This window comes from Triturus cristatus, chromosome 1_1 (genome assembly GCF_964204655.1).
Source record: "Triturus cristatus chromosome 1_1, aTriCri1.1, whole genome shotgun sequence".
Taxonomy (NCBI): Eukaryota; Metazoa; Chordata; class Amphibia; order Caudata; family Salamandridae; genus Triturus; species Triturus cristatus.
In genome coordinates, this window is record NC_140579.1 from 35,718,268 (window position 1) to 35,740,163 (window position 21,896).

The following is a 21,896-nucleotide window of genomic DNA, read 5'->3' on the forward strand; positions in this document are numbered from 1 at the left end:
AGCTAACAGAATTGTGATAGAATTTTTTTAATACAAAAAAAAGGCATATTGAGGATTGTCCATAAATTGCTATTCACATACCAGCTACGTTCCCATTTTTATCTGAACAAGTTGACGCTCTGGTGTTATTTGCTCCTGCGGGGGGCTGATTCACCTTCTCCATCCACCCTGGTAAGACTTCCTGTCCCAGGGTGCACCTGCCGCTGACGATGAGGGGGGGGGGGCGTGTCCATCATGCATAAAGCGCTGCCCCTGCGGTGCGGGACAGGAAGAGGCAGGGCAGGGGTCACCCCCCTTGGCTTTTTTTTTTTTGGAACCGCACTGACCGTGGCTCCCATGGACATAAGTAGGTGGACATCTTGATACTGGAACTTACTTAAAACCCTGTGTATCGCGAGCCATTGCACAATTGGGTGGAGTTGGGCTTCAATCTAAAAAACCGATGTATTTGTAGCATTGGAGGTAAAACTCGTCTTGTAAAAGTGACTGCCCGAACCGCCCGTTTTCACTCCTCCACTTTTGGGATAATATATTTCTTCTTTTTTATTTTTTTTTACCGTTTTGGAGCTGTCCTCTCTTTAGGTTTGCATATTATACCAAATCTTGAATAAAATTTGAATTAATCTAGAGTGCATTAAAATTAACCAACAAAGAATACCCTTTATCCCTTCCCGCAAATGGGCAAGAGAAAGGCTACAGACAGAGACAGCCACAGGGAAGAATAAAATACCAAAGATCGGACATCCAAAGAAAACCGCAGCAGAGAACTGCACCTGAGCCGCGATGAACAATGGAATTGAGGAGGCAGAATCCATGCGGTGCAACGGGGAAGAAACTGGCTAGCGAAAGTACAAAAAAGATAACTACTTATTATATAGGATAGGGCTCACTCCCCTCCAACACGAAATATTAACGCTCGCCCCTGATGAGACAGAGTCCCAGGTCTTAAAACCCTCTACTTCCAGGAACTATGGAGTGGAAGATCCCATTCAAACTCGTATCCCCAAGACCGGTCTATCAGCCCTTATCAAAGATGGGAGTACTCCCGGCGAAACAATAGCAGTAAATGCACCAGCTGAAGAGCTGTGTGTGCAGGAGCCTGGACTAAGACATGCGATGGGGAGGCGTGGGGGAAGCAGAACCGTTTTAGTCCATTGGGCATCGCATGCCTGGTTGCGGGGCGGCAGAGCCCCGCACCTCTTTGGCTGGATGGATGGATGAGGGGATATAGACCATCACCCCTCGCATTCTCCGTTTTTCGGTATTAGTTTTGCACGTGTGTGTGCGCGCGCTCCCGTGGGCCAGACTCTCACCACGCATGCGTTTGTCTGCAGGAGTTTGTCACATTCTCGGTGCACGTGCAGGTGTAAACGTCCCCTTTAGAATTTGCTTCGATCGTCTATTTTCAGGCCGCAAACGAAGGCAGACAACCCAGACATAAATAAGCACAGGAAGGAAGCGGTGCGGTGCGGAGTTCACCTTCATTTACAACCGTCACGGAGAAGGCCGGGAGTGGGCGTGGGGACGGGGTGGAAAAAATAGCGGGGATTGGGTGGACTCAGCCAGCAGCGGCACGGAGAAGGGCCTCGGCAGGTGTCAGAGGCTCAAAACGTGGCTGCACACACTCCGACGTACGCGTATCAATGAGCAAACGTGTCCTCTGACACAAATAGCAAAGCTGGAAAGAGAATCACGCATTCCACCCCTGATGGTAAACGTCCCGTTCAAGAGCTTCCTGTTGTTGTGCTCCTCATCCCACAAGAGCTCATTCCAACTTTTTAAAAACTTCTCTATACATCATTTGCCTTCGTCATGAACATGTGCATGGACTGGCGTTCAATTGCAAACATACAACAAATATGGAATCCTGATCTGATCATTGCGATTAGCTCCTATGCTCCCCCCATGTCCCTCATGTATGCAAGAACATCTGCATCGATCACAGTTCATTCGACTAAATCTCCAATCATCCCACCAACAATGCCATCCTCGGCCTGCTCTGGGTCTGCCATCTTCGCCGCATCTCCAGATCTGTCAGTTATCTTCAGGACCAGAGTTACTTTCTCCCTCTGCGGGGAGTTCCCCTGATCACCGGTGATGACGTGTCATTCTGCAGTGATGACGTGTCATTCTGCAGTGATGACGTGTCATTCTGCAGATGTTGAGTTAGTGCGTTGGTCACATTGTTCCATACTTCGAGTTGTGTTGCGCTGTAACGTTCTTCCTTTATTCTTCACCACTCCAACAAATCCCTCTCCCAGGCTTGAATTGTGAGTTGCTGGAGGGGCTACCAATGTCTTGCAAGCCTCCATTTGGCCAGGAGCAACCCCAACACCGCAAACCTATATTGCATTTTTTGTTCTTGGGTTTAGGGGTTGATTCTAGAAGACAGTGTTTGTTAGAGGTCTCTATACCAGTGGCCGACACAAGCCGTAATCTGGCCACTACTGCCTCCAAATGTCCCAATGAGGTATCTTGACTCTTACATTTCAGGCATGCTGCTGACCTACTCGGGTATATCCTGTTCAGCCTCACAAGTGTAGGGGATGTTGGACCCTATATTGCGGCCCTGCTGTGCAGGCTCTTCATTGAGGGCGCAGTCCTCCTGGACACCTCTCCCTTCCTCTCCATGGTTAGCCGCCTCCTCACTCCTGCTGCCTCTCGGCTCCCACCCATCCACACACCCTTCAAGTGATTACCGTCGTCAGGACACGAGGGTGGGCATCTCCAGAATCATTTCCGGGAATAGCGCCACCAGAATGTCACTTTTAGCGATGTTCTGGTGCCGCTATGCCCTTCTCCATATTTACAAAGCAGCGGTAAGCCACTTTTCATGGCTTAACGCTGCCTTGTAAGTATGGCCTTTTACACACATCACTTTGCGTGAAAGGGGCGTGCAATGGGTGTTGCTGTGGGTGCTCCATCGCAACACCCGTTGCTTTTTGACGCTGCCCCAGATTTACAAGGATGTGTCAAATTAACGGCATGCACAGGCAGGCGTTAGAATGGCGAAACGAGGAGAAATACTTTTGTTTCTCCTCGTTTATGCTTTTTTCTATGAGAGGAAGAGCAATATGTCATTAATGATGGTTTATGTGCAGGAAGGTGTCCTTTCCTGCACATAAACAATCATTAAATAATGACTATTTGCTACTTCTATGTGTGCTGCATTCTGCAGCACATGTACAAGTAACAAATCACCATTATTCATTCATGTGCAGGAAGGGGGACCTTCCTTCACGTAAACAATAATTAAATAATGACTATTTGTTACTTCTGTGTGTGCTGCATTCTGCAGCACACGTACAAGTAACAAATCACCATTATTCATTCATCATGTGCAGGAAGGGACACCTTCCTGCACATAAACAATCATTAAATAAGGACTATTTGTTACTTCTATGTGTGCTGCATTCTGCAGCACACGTACAAGTAACAATCACCATTATTCATTAATCATGTGCAGGAAGGGACACATTCCTGCACATAAACAATCATTCCCTGCAACACAGGCACCCTTGCACTATGGTGCAAGGGTGCTTGCGTTGGTGCAGCTAATTTTAGCGCCTGCACTAGGGAAAACACAGGGGTGCACTGTGTTGTAAATACAATGCATCCCTGCGTTTGGAAATATCAGAGCGCGGTGCTGCCAAATTTGGTGCAGCTTTGCACCCCAACATTTCCTTGTACATATGCCCCGTTATTCCTTCTCACTGTGCAGCCGGGCTCCTCAGTGGAGCACATCTATCTTGTTTACAAGCAGGAGTTGGGCCCACTTTAGGACTCTGCCTGTTCCCCGCTGCTTAGCTAGATCAGGCTGCCACTTGCAGTGTGCGCTGTTTGCAGGTTTCTCATCTGAGTGCCCCTCTGAATCTGGGAAACAGACCACGAAAAACAAAAGGAAACAAGCATGTTTGTGTTAGTCGATTCACATACATACATTACAATTGATGCATTATGCAGTTTTTCGAGAAACCACATCTGATGTCTGGCCCAACCTTCCCTGCACCTCGACTAGTCCCTTCACATCTCCTCTAGGGGCTTCCCTCTGGTAGGTCAAGATCTGTCTGCAAGCCCACAGAGGTTAGTGCCAGTAAGTATTTGTATGGTTGCCATATGTCTAAAGGCCGTGACCTCGGGGGTCGCAGCTGTGCATACACCTCACTGTTCGTATTACAATATGACATGCTAACCAATCCTTCACCTTTGGCAAGTACTGGCTTCCCCATTTCAACGCTACTTCTCTTTTTGCCAGCAGCAGCGCTAGTGCACAGGAGAGGCATACAGATCTTGGGAGGGTCTTTACATATCCCAATAAAGCCATTAATGGTGAGGGTGGGACGGGGATTTCTACCATTTGAGATAAATCGTTAAACACCTCTATCCAGAATTTAGCTATCCCCCCACATGTCCAAGTCGTGTGTGCAAAATGAGCCATCTGGGGGTTGCACTTAGGGCAGGTGTGTGTGTGTGTGTGTGGTCCATGTGGTGCACTCTGACTGGTGTAATATATGCCCGTCTAATGTACTTAAAATGCAATATTTTATGTTTGTGATTGAAGGAGACTTTGCGCGTTTGTTCGTAGCAGTAACCCCAGATTCTGTCGGTTTTAGGTGGTCCTAAGTCTGTTTCCCACGCCGAACGTGTCTTGTTGTCCCTGGGTGGGAGTAGTGCAATTGTGGATTTGTACATTTTGGACATTAAGTGCCCCCCTTCAGTGTCCTTAATAAGAAGCGTCAGTGGTGGGAAGTCCGGGGGCTCTATAGGATAACGAGGGGACCGTGATCTAAGGGCTCTTTGCAATCTGCAAAGCGTGAATTGATCCATGAAGGTGGCATCTCTAAAGCGAATATCTGTATATGTGGCCATCCGGGAACAGATCGCCAAATGTAGCCAAATTATATCTAGGCAAAGTGCGCTGTACCGCTCTCTCCCGGGTAATACTGACCAGGAGGTTCCCAGATGGTGGGAGCGAGGAAGAATAAAGAAGCTGCATCCCGGTTGTCCGGGTCAATTGCTTCAAGGCCCAGCTAGTCGTTGACAGCGTTTGAAGATCTTGTAGGTCCCTAGCTAGACCCACTGGCAGCAGAGCAGACCATGGAGTAGGGTAAGAAAGGTCAGCTTCTGGGCGAACATAAGGTATACGAGAGTCGGCTTGGAACCAGTGTCCAGAGAAACTGCATTGGGCAACCAAATAGTGAATTCGGAAATTGGGAATACCAAACCCACCTCTTTCATAAGGTTGTGTCCTAACTTTCCAGCTGACCCTGACCTGTCCTCCCCCCCACCCCCCCATACCACCCGTATTAAGGTGTTCGAAGAGTCGAGGAGTGGCGAAAAAAGTCTTAAGGTTATCGGAATATTTTGAAATAAATATAAAAATTGCAGTACAACCACCATTTTAATTAGGGCGACTCTCCCCGCCATTGTCGGAGGTAATTTCAGCCATCGCTCTATCCTGTCCGTCATGGTTTCCATCGCGGAGCCATAATTAAGTTGAAGAATTTAATTTAGAGCAAATTTAGCTGAACCAACTAACAGCCCAGTTTCTATGAAAGTTAAAGCTCCAAATTCACTGGGAGTGAGGGGTGGAGAGACTGTCTTAGGTTTGTGTCCTAGTAAGCCAATATTGAGTTCACAGTCGGTGGCTCTCATGTTTAGCTCTGCAGGAAGGACACTGTCCAAACTGTCCCATTAGCCAATACTCAGGCCAACAGCAAGAGTAACTAAAACTGGGAAAATTCAAAATGTCCCCGTTGGTTTGTTACCTTCTAAATCGGACCATAATGCAGAGTGTAATGGGTAATTCAGCTGAGAGATTTTACAGCTCGATTTTGCAGCTCGCTCTAAAAAGGCTATAACCCCCTACACTGTTTTGTATTACGTTATGTATATATTTTATTTGAAAACGGTGACATTTTTATGCAATTTGCTTTGAATGAATGTTGCATTTCTAAAGAGCACTGTCACTGGTAATTGGCGCTATGCTATGGGACACTGTGAACCCCAACGTAAACCTAGATGGATCATTTTAAATAAGGGCGTGGCCGAGTGCATCTGAGGCAAGGAAGAGCAAGGTCTTTATATATGTTTTTAATGTTTCTTCTGCATCAATGAAACGGAGGTAGGTTGGCAGTTAGTTCCAGGCTTTTTAGTCTAAAGGGAAGAGGCCTCAGCAGATTTGCATTTGAGGATCTGTGTTCTCTGGGTCTTATAATGACATTGCCTGACAGAGGGGGATGCGTGTGCACATACACACACACCATGCATGTGAGGGTGGCATCCACAGAAAAAGACATGAACATTGAAACAACACGTTATTTAAGCAAATATGGATGTGAAAGGTCATTAAAGGGCTTAAAGCAATAAACCACTTTTAGTTTAGAGATTCAAATGATATTGGGGAGATTACTAGACAGTATGAGCCAAAGCACCCATTCAGTGCCTCTTGGGGGCCAATTACGGGTTTGATGGTGCTGAGGCGGGACCGCTCTGCTGCCGCACCTACAAACCCGCATGAGGACCGCCCGCCGTATAATGACTTTTTTAGTCATTAGTGGACGATTCCTTTGGTGTGCCCATGGCGGTGCCTATAAAATAGGCACCGCCATGGGAACGTCAAAAACAGTTCCAGCACGGCATGGACTGAGAAGTCCACGCTGTGCTGGACCTTCTGTGCCCCTCTGTGTGCATCCACAGGGCAAGATGCACAAGGGGGCCTTTAGGGCCCCCTTGGTTTCCTCTCCATCAAGGTGTTTCATTGAAACGGAACCGCCATGAAAACCCTGGCAGAGAGGAAACTACTAATATGCTTGGCGGGACCACGGCGATCCCACCAAGCATATAGATGCATCTGGGCCACCACGCCACTGCCTCGGAATTGTGGTTCCCTGGTGGTGTCAGCAGTCCCAAGGCGGCACCACCACTAGGGTTTTAATGTGGTGGTGGCAAGACCACCACCGCCACCCCAACACGAGTCTGGCGGTCCGAGAATTGCCAGACTCTTAATCGGCCCCTTTTTTTTTTTTTTTTTAATACGATTTTATTGAGTTTATTAATTTCTTATAGCATATGAGATACACTGCTGTGAATAAAAACATACTGTGGAACCGGAGATCTTGTGATAGGATAATACAACCAAGTTGTAAGCGTTTATATGAGCAAAACTGCATTATAACGTTGTACAGTACAACGGTGTAGTAAGTATAGTAAATTAGGATTACATTTGTGGATAAACAGCCACATATTATAGAAACTCGTGCTTATGCAACGAACTATAGACTACTATTCCTTAAACTGAAAAATACCCCCTCCCCCCGGTTCTCTGGCTTCCTATGTAATCACAATCCTGACCGGTTATATTCTCTCGCTTAAAAACCATACAGTTGTACTAATAATATACATTTATATGCGCCTAGGTATTAAGAGATTGGGAAAGATATGGCATTATAAGGGTTCGGTCGAGTTAGCTAGTATGGATGTGGGAGGTGTGGGTGCTCCCTGAGACGCTGGAGTGGACAATGGGTTTATAGCTTTCAGGGCTTTCAACTTCTGATCCCATTCCATAGAGATGGGTATTTTACGTAGACAATGAAATTCTTCTTGTCTAATAGTCGCACTTCCTGCGGTGCCCCCAATGACACGATTACGAGTCCTCCTCAGGATCTGGGCGATGCTCAAAGGGGTCCACCTCCTGACATCCCCAAACTCTGACTAGAATATATCCAGAGCGTTGAGGCGATCAAGTGAGGGAAAGGGTTAGGGTAGGTGCAGCGTGGGAAAAGGGAGACCTGTAACAAAAGAACATATGATTAGCATTCAAGACAAGTCTGACTACACTCATATATTCTCGCTATTCCCTCTCCCGTATCTGTCAAGTTCTTCACTGTCTACTGTACTTCCTCTGTCTAGTAAGATTCCTCTCTCACCGCTAGGAACGATGTACAAAACATCTAAAAGACCAAACACAATCAGTTAGTACTAGCGACTAGTCATAAAAGAACATATGGTCCGCATACATACCCTACACCACACACCCTCGTAAATCAGAGAAAAGAAAGGCCATCTCCAAGAAGCTGTTGTGGAACCTAACCCCCTGATGGGGAGTCCATACAGTCTAAGGACTACGAGCGCCCAGAACACCCTTCCTTTCAGGGCCTCCAGACTGGCATAACAATTGGACCTGCTCAGGAAATGCAGGCTAATGCTCGTTTCACAATAGTCCCAAAATCGTTCGGTAACAAAAAGGCGGTACCTTCTATAATGTTCCCGGCACTCTCCACCACGTTGCTCCCGGGCAGGCCGTATCTTCGGCAATCAAAAAAGCAAAAGCAGCCGATAATTCCTCCGTGGCTTACCTGGAGAGAGCGTAAGCCCACGGAGACCCGATCAGTAGCGGCCGGTCCTTTCAGTCGCTAACGCAGACGGAAGTCAGAGTTTGGAACAGCTGGGGCTGTCTTTCTACGAACACCGCCGGAGCCTCACGCGATGCTGACAGCCTTGTCCCCGCCACAGCCGCGGAACAGGGAAACACGGTATCCTGACGGCCCCGCCCGTCCAAGTAGGAACAAGGCAAACTCCGAGGGATCCCCACCTGAGGGTCTCGGTCACAGTACCAGAAGGGTTTGGTCGCTCCGTGGAAAGTCTTGGTACAATCAACAATGTGCAGAGCAGCCGCTCTGCATCCAGATTTCCTCCAATAACCAGAATCACGTACAACGCTCCTCGCGTTGTACGTGGTTTATTAGTTCCGAACCCTCCCAGGACGATAGCCTCCTGGGATTTGTAGTTCTGCTGCCACCTTCAGTCTAAATGACGTAGGCGCACTACTCGGTCAGATCCTGACACCCAACGGATCATTTTTGCATGCCAGGGAAGTGGTGTAGAAGGAGAAACGGATTTCCATCGCATGGTAATGGCACGTTTTGCCAGTAGAATAGTCATGTCTGCAAATCTGTAATGGACTTTCTGCCTCTGTGGACACTTGTGTAGACCCAATAGACAACTGTCCTCTGTCACCTAGACATTCGTGTCAGTGATTTCTTGCACCCTGTAGCGTATTGTGTGCCAGAATCCCCGTAACTGCGGGCAATCCCATAACATATGGAATAGGTCAGAATCAGCCTCCTGACATCTAGGACAAGAGTTGTGCATTCAGGTAGATATTATTAAGGCGGTGTGGTGTGAGATATGCCCTATGCAAAATCATGTATTGTATATATTTAAAATTAGCGTTTCTAGACACTTTCTTAGGGAATTCTAGTATGGTAGCCCACTCTTTGTCTGTTAAGTGCTTGCCCAACTCTATAATCCATTTAGTCCCGAGAGGGGTCAGTTGTATTCCCGAGTGTGCCCTAATGCCCCTATATAACCAACGAGTAAGGTGACGTCCCTCTCCCATTAGATGCATTGCATGGACTAGCTCATGGATAGGAGGTTCAGTCCCTTCAGGAGCCCAGACCGTTTAATGGAATGAGAGATAGTGGCATGGAGGAGAAACCGTGTCAGAGGTACCCCTTGAGTGCGAGTGAAAATGAGGAAATAAAAATTGTGAGACCTATGTGTCCCCTATGTGCCCCCCCCCCCCCCCCAACGCTTCATGTACACATGCATGTAACCCATGCATTTCCCCTCCATGGCCTGTCTATCATGATGCTTATGCTATAACGTGGCCTGCCATCATCCAGTCTCCTATGAGAGAAACGACAAATCTGCACTGAGGCCTACACGTTTTGCATCATGTTTTCCTGTACTCGTGTCATTTCATGAAAGCCCATGTTTGTGGCTCAGCCAGAACCGAAAAGAGGTTTCAGGCCTCAGACGCTCTGAGAGCTGCAGCTGCGTATCCTTGGCCTTGCACACTTGGGCCTCAGCCAAAGGGGCCCTGTCCGAGGTGCCGAGACAGTATTGAGCACGGTTATCTGCTTACTCCTACTGAACCACATTCCTGCCTGGTGAAGGAGGAATAAACACGACCCGTCTGCAAAGGAGAGAGCCTAGCCTTTCTGTCTCTTTTCGTGTGATTGAAAAGCTCACGTCAGTGAAAAGCCCATAGCCCCCATGTAAGGCCTACGCAGTGAATGAAGAAATAGATGCCACATTGGCTCTTGGTGATGGGCAACCTATGTCACAAATCAGTCCCTGCCCCAGACTTTAGATATCAGATAATACAAGATGTGCTGGTCGTCCTGACACTGAAGGCCTCACTTCCAGACTCCCCGATTGCACAGCAGCCTTTCCCCACGTCAGTTACACGTCATGCTCAAGTTGAGCAAAAGTAAGGCAAAGTTCCAGTAAAGTTCCAGCTGATCACGCAACCCCCTCCAGGTATCCACCCACCACTCCATCCTTCTCGACCGTGTCAGATCAGCTGGTATTCGGGGTGTGGCCTTCTCCTGGATTGCGTCCTTTCTTCAGGACAGGTCCCAGGCGGTCCATCTCTCTGGCTTTTCGGCCCCTTCCCGCCCGGTTACCTGTGGTGTTCCCCAAGGCTCCTCTCTTTCCCCCCTACTCTTCAATCTTTACATCCAACCCCTCATCACTTCCCTTCTTGAGCAGGGGGTCTCTGTATATAACTATGCCGATGACCTTCAGCTCATCTTTGACTTGTCCTCCTCTCCTGACTCCCTTCCCAAATTTTGTTCCACTTTAGTTTTCATTTCTGAGTGGATGAGCGCCAATCATCTGAAACTCAACCCGGACAAGACGGAACTTGTCCTCACGGGTGGCCCCTCTAATCCCTGGTCCCCTGCACATTGGCCCCTCTCTTTCGGTCCCCCTCCCTCACCCGTTTCCTCTGTCCGCACCCTTGGCATCAAGACCTTTCGATGCATAGTCAGATCAGCTCCGTTGTATCTTCTTGTTTTTTGTCCCTCCGTCTCATCCGGAAGATCTCACGGTTCTTTTCTATCGATGCCCTCAAAACTTTAGTCTTGGCTCTTGTCATCTCCCGCATTGACTACGGAAATGGCCTGTATGTAGGCATCCCTGCCACTCAATCTCGCCGACTTCAGGCCATTCAAAACCAAGCTGCCCGCCTCATCTTTTCCCTTCCCAAATCTTCTCACATCACTCCTGTACTCAAATCCCTTCACTGGCTTCCCGTCCACTTCCGATCATTTTTTAAATTGGCCTGTCTAGCCTTTCAGGCTCATTCCCGTTCTGCTCCTCTTTTCATCACCTCTCTCATCTCTTCCTATGCCCCTTGTCGCACCCTTCGTTCTTCTTCTCTGTCTCTCCTGTACATCCCTCGCTTCCGCAAATCCAGAACCGGGGGCACTCGCTTTTCGGTTTTGGCCCCCCAGCTCTGGAACAGTCTTCCTCTCTCTATTCGCTCTATCCCCATTTATTCCCATTTTCGCAAAGCTTTAAAGACCTTCCTTTTCTCTCAGGCTTTTTCTCCCTAATTCTTCGGATGGATTTATGTGAGTCTTGATCAGGTTTTAGCGCCAGGAAGCCGCTTGGCCACAGTGCGCTCTACTAAATACCTTCTTCATTCATTCATTCATTCATTCATTCATTCATTCTATGACATTCACCTATGATCATCAAGTGGACGCCCACATGGACGCCCACCTTCACGCCTACTTACACACCCACATGCTCTTATCTCATTCTCTCTTGCTCTGCCTGAAGCTTCTGCTTACGTCTAATATTGAATGTATATATACTGTACTCTGTGAATAAAGTTTGAGAATATTTCAGGAGAATTATTGAGAAATCCCAGATCCGTCCTGATCCCTTGTGGTGATGGAACTATTCTCCCTATAACTCGAGTTATTTGAATAAAGCCCTTTTGAACCTGATACCACAGACTCAGCCTCTTGCTTTATGCATGATCATATTGATACATATAGAAATTCTGAGTGCGTAATACTTTATTTACGACATTAATGGCGCCCGAACAGGGACAAATCTCCTTCCCCACGCTCCGGAGATGAAGGTCCAGTTTTGCCCCCTTCTACAGCCGTGACGGACTTCAAGTGTACACGTCGCGGGTTTTCCCGCCAACTCCCTCAGGCCAACGAAGGAGACGGACTGCGACCAGGCATCCATACGAGGCGGTGAGGATTGCGGATCGTCCCGACCCAGAGCCCACCCTGCGAGAGAGCTGTGTCCGAGGTTTCTAGAGATCCACCAAAGATACGCCATTCCCTGCGCAGCGTCAAATGTCTGAGGCCTTCAAGTTCTGCTTCCCGGTGAGTTTTTCATGGGGGTTGCATAAAGACGGGTTCATTTAATGAACACGGTAAAGACGTGTCTCACTTGTGAGACCGGTATGTTTTCAAGTTTTCAAGGATTCAAGAGCATGCATCAAGTATTAAAGAATTAAAGTAATCTAAGTATTCAGGTGCACCGATTTAACTGTATGAATGTTATTGTCTTAGTCAGGTTCAGTTAGGTTTGAATGTGTCAGGTTTTTATGTAAGTTTGTTTCATTGTGATTTTTGTTTTTTGAGTCATTGTGATTTTTGTTTTCGGTTACATTCCAACATGCCGTTGTTTTCGAAACTGCGTAAGATATGTACCAGAAAAGGTGTACTAGAGGAACCAGTTAACATTCCGCCTAGAGACACACCTGGACATTTCATGTACTGTAAGCATGGTTTAGATGCCGTTTTGTTTTTAGAACTATGGGTGGATTACACGAAGGATTTAGAGACAAAGTATAGATGGCCTATCACGGGAACATGGGATGCGGAATGCATCATGAAGGTAGAGGAAGAGCTATGGAAGAGAAAATGTAGACCTGCTCAGAAGGATGCCATTGAGTTTTGGCGCAAGGAGTCACATAGAAGAACAGAGTAAGTGTTCCACAAAGCAGAGAGAAGTAGACAGGAGTCTGAAAAAGCCAAAGAAAAGAAGTTACAGGAGGAAGGGGAGCGGGTAAAAAGAGAACAGACTGAAAGAGAAAGAAATACTGTTGTTGCTGGTATTTATCCCGTCCTTTCAGAGGAACTAGCAAGAGTGGCCCCAGTAGAAAGATCAGTTAGAGTGCCACCGCAAGTACCCCGATACATATAATAATGATATAGTAGCCCAAAGGTTCTTGAGCCTCCCACCAAAAGAACAGCGCATAGCTGGTGTTTACATGGTCCAACATTTGATTACGTTGTCAAAAAGGAAATTGAGAGGGGTGTAGCTAGAGAAGGAGCAACACCTGTGATTTGATGACACCCCTAATGTACAAAGTGTTAACGAAAAAATAATTAGTGATCGGTTAAAAGTTTAGAGAAATTGTGGGTATTTCGAATTTGCAAGTTGTTCAAGAATACAGGTTTGTGTTCTTGGTGGTTCAGTGAGCCAATGTGCTGGGTCCAGACGGTTGTGGGTCCTGATTCACGCTGAACATGCAGAGACTCCCACCTATTAGAGGTTGATAAAATAAGTACCATTGTGTGAAGTACTACCCAATATCTGCTCTGTACTAGTAAGTTATGTGCTGTACATTATTCACAGTGAGCGTTTTTACTAAACTGAGATTAGAAAAATAAGATTACGACCCCCTGAGAACAAATTGTATATAAAACCGATCTTTCAATAGGGCGAATTATTGCAGTTTATATGGAATTGAGAAGACTTTTTGTCTTTGACAGCTTCAGAGTGAGGAGAAGGTGGGGGCTGAATAGAGCAGAATTCTGACCTTGAAGCCAGTAAGGTGGGGGCCGGAAAAGGAGCAGTACACAGGCACTGCTTAGAAAGCTTCTCTGACATAGCATCTGTGTAATGCCTGCAGCCGGAGAGCCTTGAGGGCCAGGAGTAGATAAAAAAACAGATGGCTGGCAGCCCAGGCTCAAGCCGCGCTGAGGGGCTATGTTTAGCTTCTCTGATAAGACAGGGCAGCTGAGAAATGAAAGTCGAGAAACCTTCCTTTTTTCGATTCTGTGCAAGACCAGTGCCCCGAGGAAATGTCTATGGAAGACTGTTCTATTTTTTTAGCAAATGTTACATTGCTTCTAGACAAAAGGTAAAATGATGCTCTTGCTTGAAATTTTAAGGGCTAAATGCCTATATAAAAACGATTTTCAAATTCAGACAATTTTAAATTGTGGCCCAAAGCTGCCACCAGTTGGATTGGCAAAATGATCCAAAGGTTACAAGTATGAGAAGACACATGAGATATGCGCCTTCAAATAGGAAATAAGGGAACATTGTGTTGAAATAAATGTATTTTTATGTCATAACACCTTTCCAAAAAGAAATGTTCGTGTGTTTTTCATTTTTGAATATTTTTTCTGGTCCTATGTGTCAGAAATAACGCAGTCAGTCCAGCTGACAGCTGCTCATCATTAGGATGAGCTTCTGTCAGATGGGGGGTGAGTATGGCAGGAAAGGAAAATCAGTTATTGATAATAAGCCTGACAAATCAAGCAGGCCAGAATGTTCGCCTCTGAGCTGTAGGTACGGTAATTGCGCATCACTGCTCATTTATATATGTTATTAGTTATTACTAAATTTCACAGACCCGATATTACCATTATCATGCTGTTAAAATAGCAGACAACACGTTATCAGTGTATGTCCAATTGGTATTGGAGATGAATAAAAGAAAAAAAGGTTATGCAAGACTAAAATATGTATCACATGACTGCCCTTCTCTTATAGACAGGCAGCCTCGGTCATATGTTTCCAGATTGGACATTAAGGAACAATTATGATCTGTACACTGGCATCTTAACACTTGAAATGCCTGTTTTAAATAAGGACTGCCACCCCAGAGTGACAACTCTGCCTTTTAGAATGTTGTAAATGGGCTTCCACAATTGAGGCTCGGTATTTAGGGTAATGAGAAAATATCTGACAGGATTTCCTTTTTCAAGTTTGCTTTACTAAGCTCATTCTTGTAAATGGTGGCGCCAAAAGTTGACATGTTTTTAAATTAGGCTATTGGGTTTGGGCTTCTGATGGGAGACGTTTGAATATGAAAGGCGAGGGATGCAGCTTATTGTATGGGTGGCAATTATTGCAAAATGACTGGTTTCTTTAGCAGATAAATTATTAATTATGAAATTATCAACATTAATAAATGTTCTTAAACTTGGTTTTCCAAATATTTAGGAAGCTTAGCATTCCTATTAGGGCCTCCTAGCATTAATATTGACTTCAGGTTGGTGTAGGTTCACATAATAGGGACATTTGCATATGAGATGTCATTTGGCCAGCCTATGAGCTGACACAATGAGGTTTGTACATTTGTTAGAAGGATTTCTCGCCATTTCAAATGCGCTGTGCATCTCCTATAATTTTGCTTACGCCCAGTAGCTACACACAGGGATTAATAGTGTTGACAAGACACAGGGTTTGATAGTGTTTGACAGCAGTGAAATCTGTTTCAGATTTCCTCCTGTCAAAAAGGGGGGAAGGAGGAGAATATTGGCTTCCTGCTGGCCCCTGAGGAGGTTCGCTTCCCGCTAGCCCCTTAGAAATTAAGCCCCTTGGAAATTAAATTAGCCCCCTTAGAAATTAAGCCGAGGAAATAGGTATGTTGCTCTTCCCTTTTCTCATGTTTTATTGTGATCTTTCAGGGGAATTAGTTGTGAGCAGTTTTTTTTACGTGCATTCATTGGCCTCACTTCATATTGCAGGCAGTGGATCCCCCAGTATGCTTACATAGCCAAGCCCCTAATACAGTTGACGACACAGGAGGCATCTTCTACAAATGTCCTCCCTTGGACACAAGAACACACTGTGGCATTTGAAGAATTAAAAAGAGCTCTATGTCGAGCACCAGTTTTAGCAATCCCTGATTACAACAAATCTTTTATGCTTTTTGTGACAGAGCGAGATGGAACAGCACTATCTGTCCTAACACAAGATCATGCAGGAAAACACAAGCCCTGTGCTTATTTTTCTAGTACATTGGACCCAGTAGCACAGGCTTTGCCTGCGTGCCTAAAATCTGTTGCAGCAACAGCCTTAGCCATAAGACAAAGTGACTCGATAGTGCTGGGCCACCCCCTGACAGTACAAGTACCGCACGCAGTGGAGGTTCTCTTGAACCGGACACAAACACAACACCTGACTGTAGCGAGACTGACAGGTCATGAGCTGACGTTATTTCAACCACACATAGAGATCAGACGATGCAACATACTGAATCCTGCTACTCTTTTGCCCTCTAGTACAGAAAACGTTCCACCACATGACTGTGTTGAAGTAATACATACCGTGACTAAACCAAGACAAGACTTGACAGATGTTGCACTCCCAGACCCTGACCTAACACTCTATGTTGACGGCTCATGCATGAGAACTGGGGCGGGAGAATTAGTGGCAGCATATGCAGTGACCACTGCTACTGAAATCATAGAAACTAAAAGAATAGACATACTGTCAGCCCAAGCAGCAGAGCTCATCGCCCTGACACAAGCGTGCATAAGAGCTAAGCACTTGAGAGTAAACATGTACACCGATTCACAATACGCATTCGGGGTAGTTCATGATTTCGGAGTACTGTGGAGAGAAAGAGGTTTCTTGACCTCTCATGGGGCCAAGATACAGCATGGCCCCCTTATTCAAGCCCTTCTGGAAGCGATACATTTACCAACAGCCATAGCTATCCTGAAATGCAAAGCACATACTAAAGCCACAGATACCATTTCTCAAGGCAATGATCTGGCAGACCAAACTGCTAAACAGACAGCTCAGACCCCACTAGACATGACGAACTCACAGATACCATCAATGTCCAAAGCCATGACAGTCCGGGATCCTTCCAGGGATGTACAAGACATACAGACACATGCTACTCTAGATGAATTAAAGAAATGGTCGGAACAAGGAGGGGTACTGACTGATCAGGGTTGGATGACTAAGGGCAAAACAACATGGTTTCTTCCTGATTCAATGGTACAAGTGATCATAAATACCGCACATAGTCCTGCACACTTAGGAGAGAAAGCAATGCTAGACAGCTTACAGAATATATGGTTCAACAAGCACCTGCATGCAGCAGCGAAACAAAAGGTCAGAACATGTATGATCTGTTGCCAATTCAATCCAGGTAAAGGCATTCCGATGGAACAAGGTGGATTCCATCCACCTGACCACCCTTTTGAAGTCCTCCAGATGGATTATATGCAAATGGACAGATGTAGAGGTTACAAATATGTCCTGGTAGTAGTATGTTCACTGACAAGGTGGACAGAAGCTTATCCAGTTCCTGATTATACTGCTGTAACTACCGCCAGACAATTGGTGCGAGAGTTTTTCCCACGTTATGGATTACCGCGTGTCGTATATTCCGACAACGGTCAGCCTTTCTCCTCTGAACTCATGAAACAGGTGTCCCTTCTTTTAGGGTATACCTGGAAGTTCCATTGTGTACGACATCCTGAGGCAGCAGGCCTTGTAGAAAGACACAATCAGACCTTAAAGATAAAACTAGCAAAGATTTGCGCAGACAAAGGTGTAGATTGGATGGTAGCCCTGCCGGTTGCCCTCTTTTACATGCGAATGGTAGCCCATTCTAGAACAGGCTTATCTCCCTATGAAGTGGTCTTTGGTAGACCACCGAATATGTGGGGCACTCCAATGCCTAAAAAGATTACTGATGTTGATAGTAACATGCTGACAGATTACCTGGCTTCCTTGATGTCTGCACTACTCTCTTGTCGTTCGCAGGTTGCTGCCGCCTTCCCTGACAACACCCAGGTCAAGGAACACTCCGTTGCTCCTGGGGATTATGTCCTAATAAGGAACTTTGATAGATCAAGCCCTCTTGAGCCGAGGTGGAAGGCGCCGAAGCTAGTGTTATTAACAACGAGGACAGCCGTTAAAGTCGAAGGACGGAAAGGATGGGTTCATCTTCATCATTGTAAACGCTACTTCGGGAATAACGATTCTTTTAAAAAGGACACAAACTTTTCAGACTTTGAGCCCCCTTTACTAGAGAAGACTCCCCAGCAGGAGTACTAAGTTAAACTTAGATCTAAAAAGTCAGAACCCGTTTGATCAATTAAAGGTCCACTAGGTGGTGAAGCGGTTGAACATGTATTCTGGCTTGCATAAGATCTTGGACAATGATAATGATAAAAAGAGCAAGATGAAAAGCAAATACTGTAAAATATTGCGTGGTAGATGTATAGTGACTTTGATTTTTCTATTTCTTCTGTGCATCACGATAATATGTATCAGCTTAATACTACATGCTGTTTTTCCTCCTATTGCCTCTCTTACACTCCTCCACTAATGATACCATAAAGCACACATTTAGTGATCTGCCCTCCTATGAGCTATCCTATCGACTTGCCTTACGCAACAATACCTTTATTCAGATGCTGCACCATTCACATCAGACTAGCAATGCTACAGACTGCTGGGTCTGTGGCCGACTTCCCCCGTATCAGAAGGTGAAGGGAGTGTTGCCTCTTTTCCCTTTTCCGTTCTCCCATAATGGTTCTTGCGGAGCATGGTTTGCCTTAATGACATCCATCAACGGTGATGCCAAAGAATGTCAAGACAAGGAGTGTAGAGGCGACTGGGTATGGGGTAACTTGAATAAAGTCATGAATGAAGCATGTTTCCCAGATGAAGAAGGTCTTCCCCAAAGGAAAGGTACAGATCTAGAAAATGAAGAGTATCTGCAAGGAAATGCGACCCTCGACTTTATAGTGTTGAATGTCAAGCCCATACACAATTTAGGTCCATCCTCAATTACAGTCCTGCCAGTAAAAGGGAACTTGTGTGTCAGAAAAGAAGGCTCAGTACATTTGGGGCACAGCGAGTGTAATACTATAATAGAGTTTAAAGACAAAGGAAAGTCCTATTTCAGAGCATCACGACACACCTACTTTATTTGTGGCCAGACAGCCTATGTACAGCTGCCCTTAGACTGGGGTGGGACGTGCTACATATCATTTCTTTTATTCCTAATAACGCACCGTCTGTATACAAAGCAATAACAAGGCTCCACAAGATTGCCCAAAGCATACACCAAGACCCAGGCACGTGGACTTGGTCCGGTTGGCTCTGGGGAATAATATCGGCATGGGGATGGAAAGTATTGACCGTCTGTGGGTTAATACTACTGATGATATTCAGTTGTTGTCTATGTCTGCAGTGTGGCCCGGCCGTTTGCGGTCTGTGTGCTATTGCATGTGTTCCACATCCCCATTTACAGAGCATTGAAAATGGAAAAATAATGCTGCAAGAACAGATTGACTGTCTCATGAGAATAGATGTGACATGAAGGGTCCACTAGGGGACAAGGAGGGAATGAGGAAATAAAAATTGTGAGACCTATGTGTCCCCTATGTGCCCCCCCCCCAACGCTTCATGTACACATGCATGTAACCCATGCATTTCCCCTCCATGGCCTGTCTATCATGATGCTTATGCTATAACGTGGCCTGCCATCATCCAGTCTCCTATGAGAGAAACGACAAATCTGCACTGAGGCCTACACGTTTTGCATCATGTTTTCCTGTACTCGTGTCATTTCATGAAAGCCCATGTTTGTGGCTCAGCCAGAACCGAAAAGAGGTTTCAGGCCTCAGACGCTCTGAGAGCTGCAGCTGCGTATCCTTGGCCTTGCACACTTGGGCCTCAGCCAAAGGGGCCCTGTCCGAGGTGCCGAGACAGTATTGAGCACGGTTATCTGCTTACTCCTACTGAACCACATTCCTGCCTGGTGAAGGAGGAATAAACACGACCCGTCTGCAAAGGAGAGAGCCTAGCCTTTCTGTCTCTTTTCGTGTGATTGCAAAGCTCACGTCAGTGAAAAGCCCATAGCCCCCATGTATGGCCTACGCAGTGAATGAAGAAATAGATGCCACATTGGCTCTTGGTGATGGGCAACCTATGTCACAAATCAGTCCCTGCCCCAGACTTTAGATATCAGATAATACAAGATGTGCTGGTCGTCCTGACACTGAAGGCCTCACTTCCAGACTCCCCGATTGCACAGCAGCCTTTCCCCACGTCAGTTACACGTCATGCTCAAGTTGAGCACAAGTAAGGCAAAGTTCCAGTAAAGTTCCAGCTGATCACGCAACCCCCTCCAGGTATCCACCCACCTATGACATTCACCTATGATCATCAAGTGGACGCCCACATGGACGCCCACCTTCACGCCTACTTACACACCCACATGCTCTTATCTCATTCTCTCTTGCTCTGCCTGAAGCTTCTGCTTACGTATAATATTGAATGTATATATACTGTACTCTGTGAATAAAGTTTGAGAATATTTCAGGAAAATTATTGAGAAATCCCAGATCCGTCCTGATCCCTTGTGGTGATGGAACTATTCTCCCTTTAACTAGAGTTATTTGAATAAAGCCCTTTTGAACCTGATACCACAGACTCAGCCTCTTGCTTTATGCATGATCATATTGATACATATAGAAATTCTGAGTGCGTAATACTTTATTTACGACAAAATTATCGTGGTCTGCTATTGTACCTTCTATAAACAGTGTTCCAATCGTCATCACTCCTTCTTGTGTCCATTGGGACGCAGCACGTTTCGAAATGACTCCAGTGGCGGTAGGTATCCCAAGCAGGGGGATTTTGGGAGAGCATGGGGAGACTCTTTTAGTGTATTGGAGTGACTGTCTTCAGTATGATAGGGCTGTTTTCAGCAGGGGGGAAACTGTGGGCGGTATCTTAGCGTTTGGCAGCAATAACGCATGAAGAGTACCCTGATTAAGAAGCTGTGGTGTTAAACCAATTTTGTGTATATGTCGCCCGGCTAGCCAGTATGATAGCCATTGTAGTTGACTAGACATACAATATGCCTGAAAGTCCGGAGTGCCTACACCTCCTTCAGGGCACTACTGCAGTTTATCCAGACTCCACCTCCTACGACCCGTACCCCAAATAAGTTCCGATAGGAGGGTATCCAGAATACAAAAGATTTTGACTGGGGTTATTATCGGTAGATTAGTCAAAAAATATAAATGTCGAGGGAGCATTCCCATTTTGGAAACGGTCACTCTGCCCATCACGGACAAAGGTAACTAGGTCCAAAAAGAGATCCGCATCCGCAAGGATCCTATCGTTTTCAACAGATTTCCATCTATTAGGTCTTGGGAAGATCTAAATATTTGTATGCCCAAATACTTAAAAGTTTGTGGAGCTGTCGATAGAGTAAAATTGCCAAATTTAATGGGGTCTAGAATTTCTTTGTCTCATATAGAAAGCATCTGATTTTTTTGTGTTGACTGCTAACCCTGACCCCAGTTCAAATTGTTGGAATATAGATGGGATAGGTTCTAAATCTGTAGTAAGATCTTTTAAGAGAAGTATAAGGTTGTCGGCATAGGCAGACACTATATGTATGGAATTTCTTATTATAATCCCCATATTTGTGGCCTCTTTGCTTAATGAGCAGGGGTTCTAGAGTCAGGACAAATAACAGTGGTGACAAGGGGCATCCTAGCCTAGTTCCCCTTGCTACTGAATATGGGTGGGATATATGAGAGCCAGAAAGGCCCGCGCTGTGGAGGCGGTATATAGTAATTCAACCCATTGTAAATAACCTCTTGGGATGCCACATCTTTCCATAGCTGCCAGCATACATGTCCAATTACGTGTATTGAATGCTTGTTGCAGGTCAAGGGAGATGCACCCGGTTTTACAGGAGAAGTCCCATGCAGTTTCCATTATATAATGGAAATGTCTAATATTTAGGGAGGTACTGCGGCCAGGCACAAATCCACATTGATCAATGTGGATTAGTTTTGGGAGATCGGGAAGGAGCCGCTTGGCTAATATTTTACCGAGTATTTTATACTCGGTGGATAATAATGAAAGGGGCCGGTAACCCGACATATCACAGGGGTCTCTATTTGGTTTTGGGAGAGAAGTAACTAGTGCTTGCATAGTGGTGAATGGAAGAGTGCGCCTCTCGTAAGCTGTCTTATATAGGTTCTCTAGGCATGGGGCCAGTTTAT

The 21,896-nt window shown here is 45.9% G+C and overlaps 1 protein-coding gene across 1 annotated transcript in view; it reads left to right on the forward strand.

The window, feature by feature from the left end:
* Positions 1-290: 290 nt before the first annotated feature.
* Positions 291-21,896, forward strand: part of LOC146869270 (G protein-coupled receptor 4-like) — a 40,280-nt gene continuing 18,674 nt past the window's right edge. Inside the window, exon 1 of the mRNA XM_085653632.1 lies at positions 291-346. The gene's annotated coding sequence lies outside the window, so the exon portion shown is untranslated. The remainder of the gene's footprint in view (positions 347-21,896) is intronic.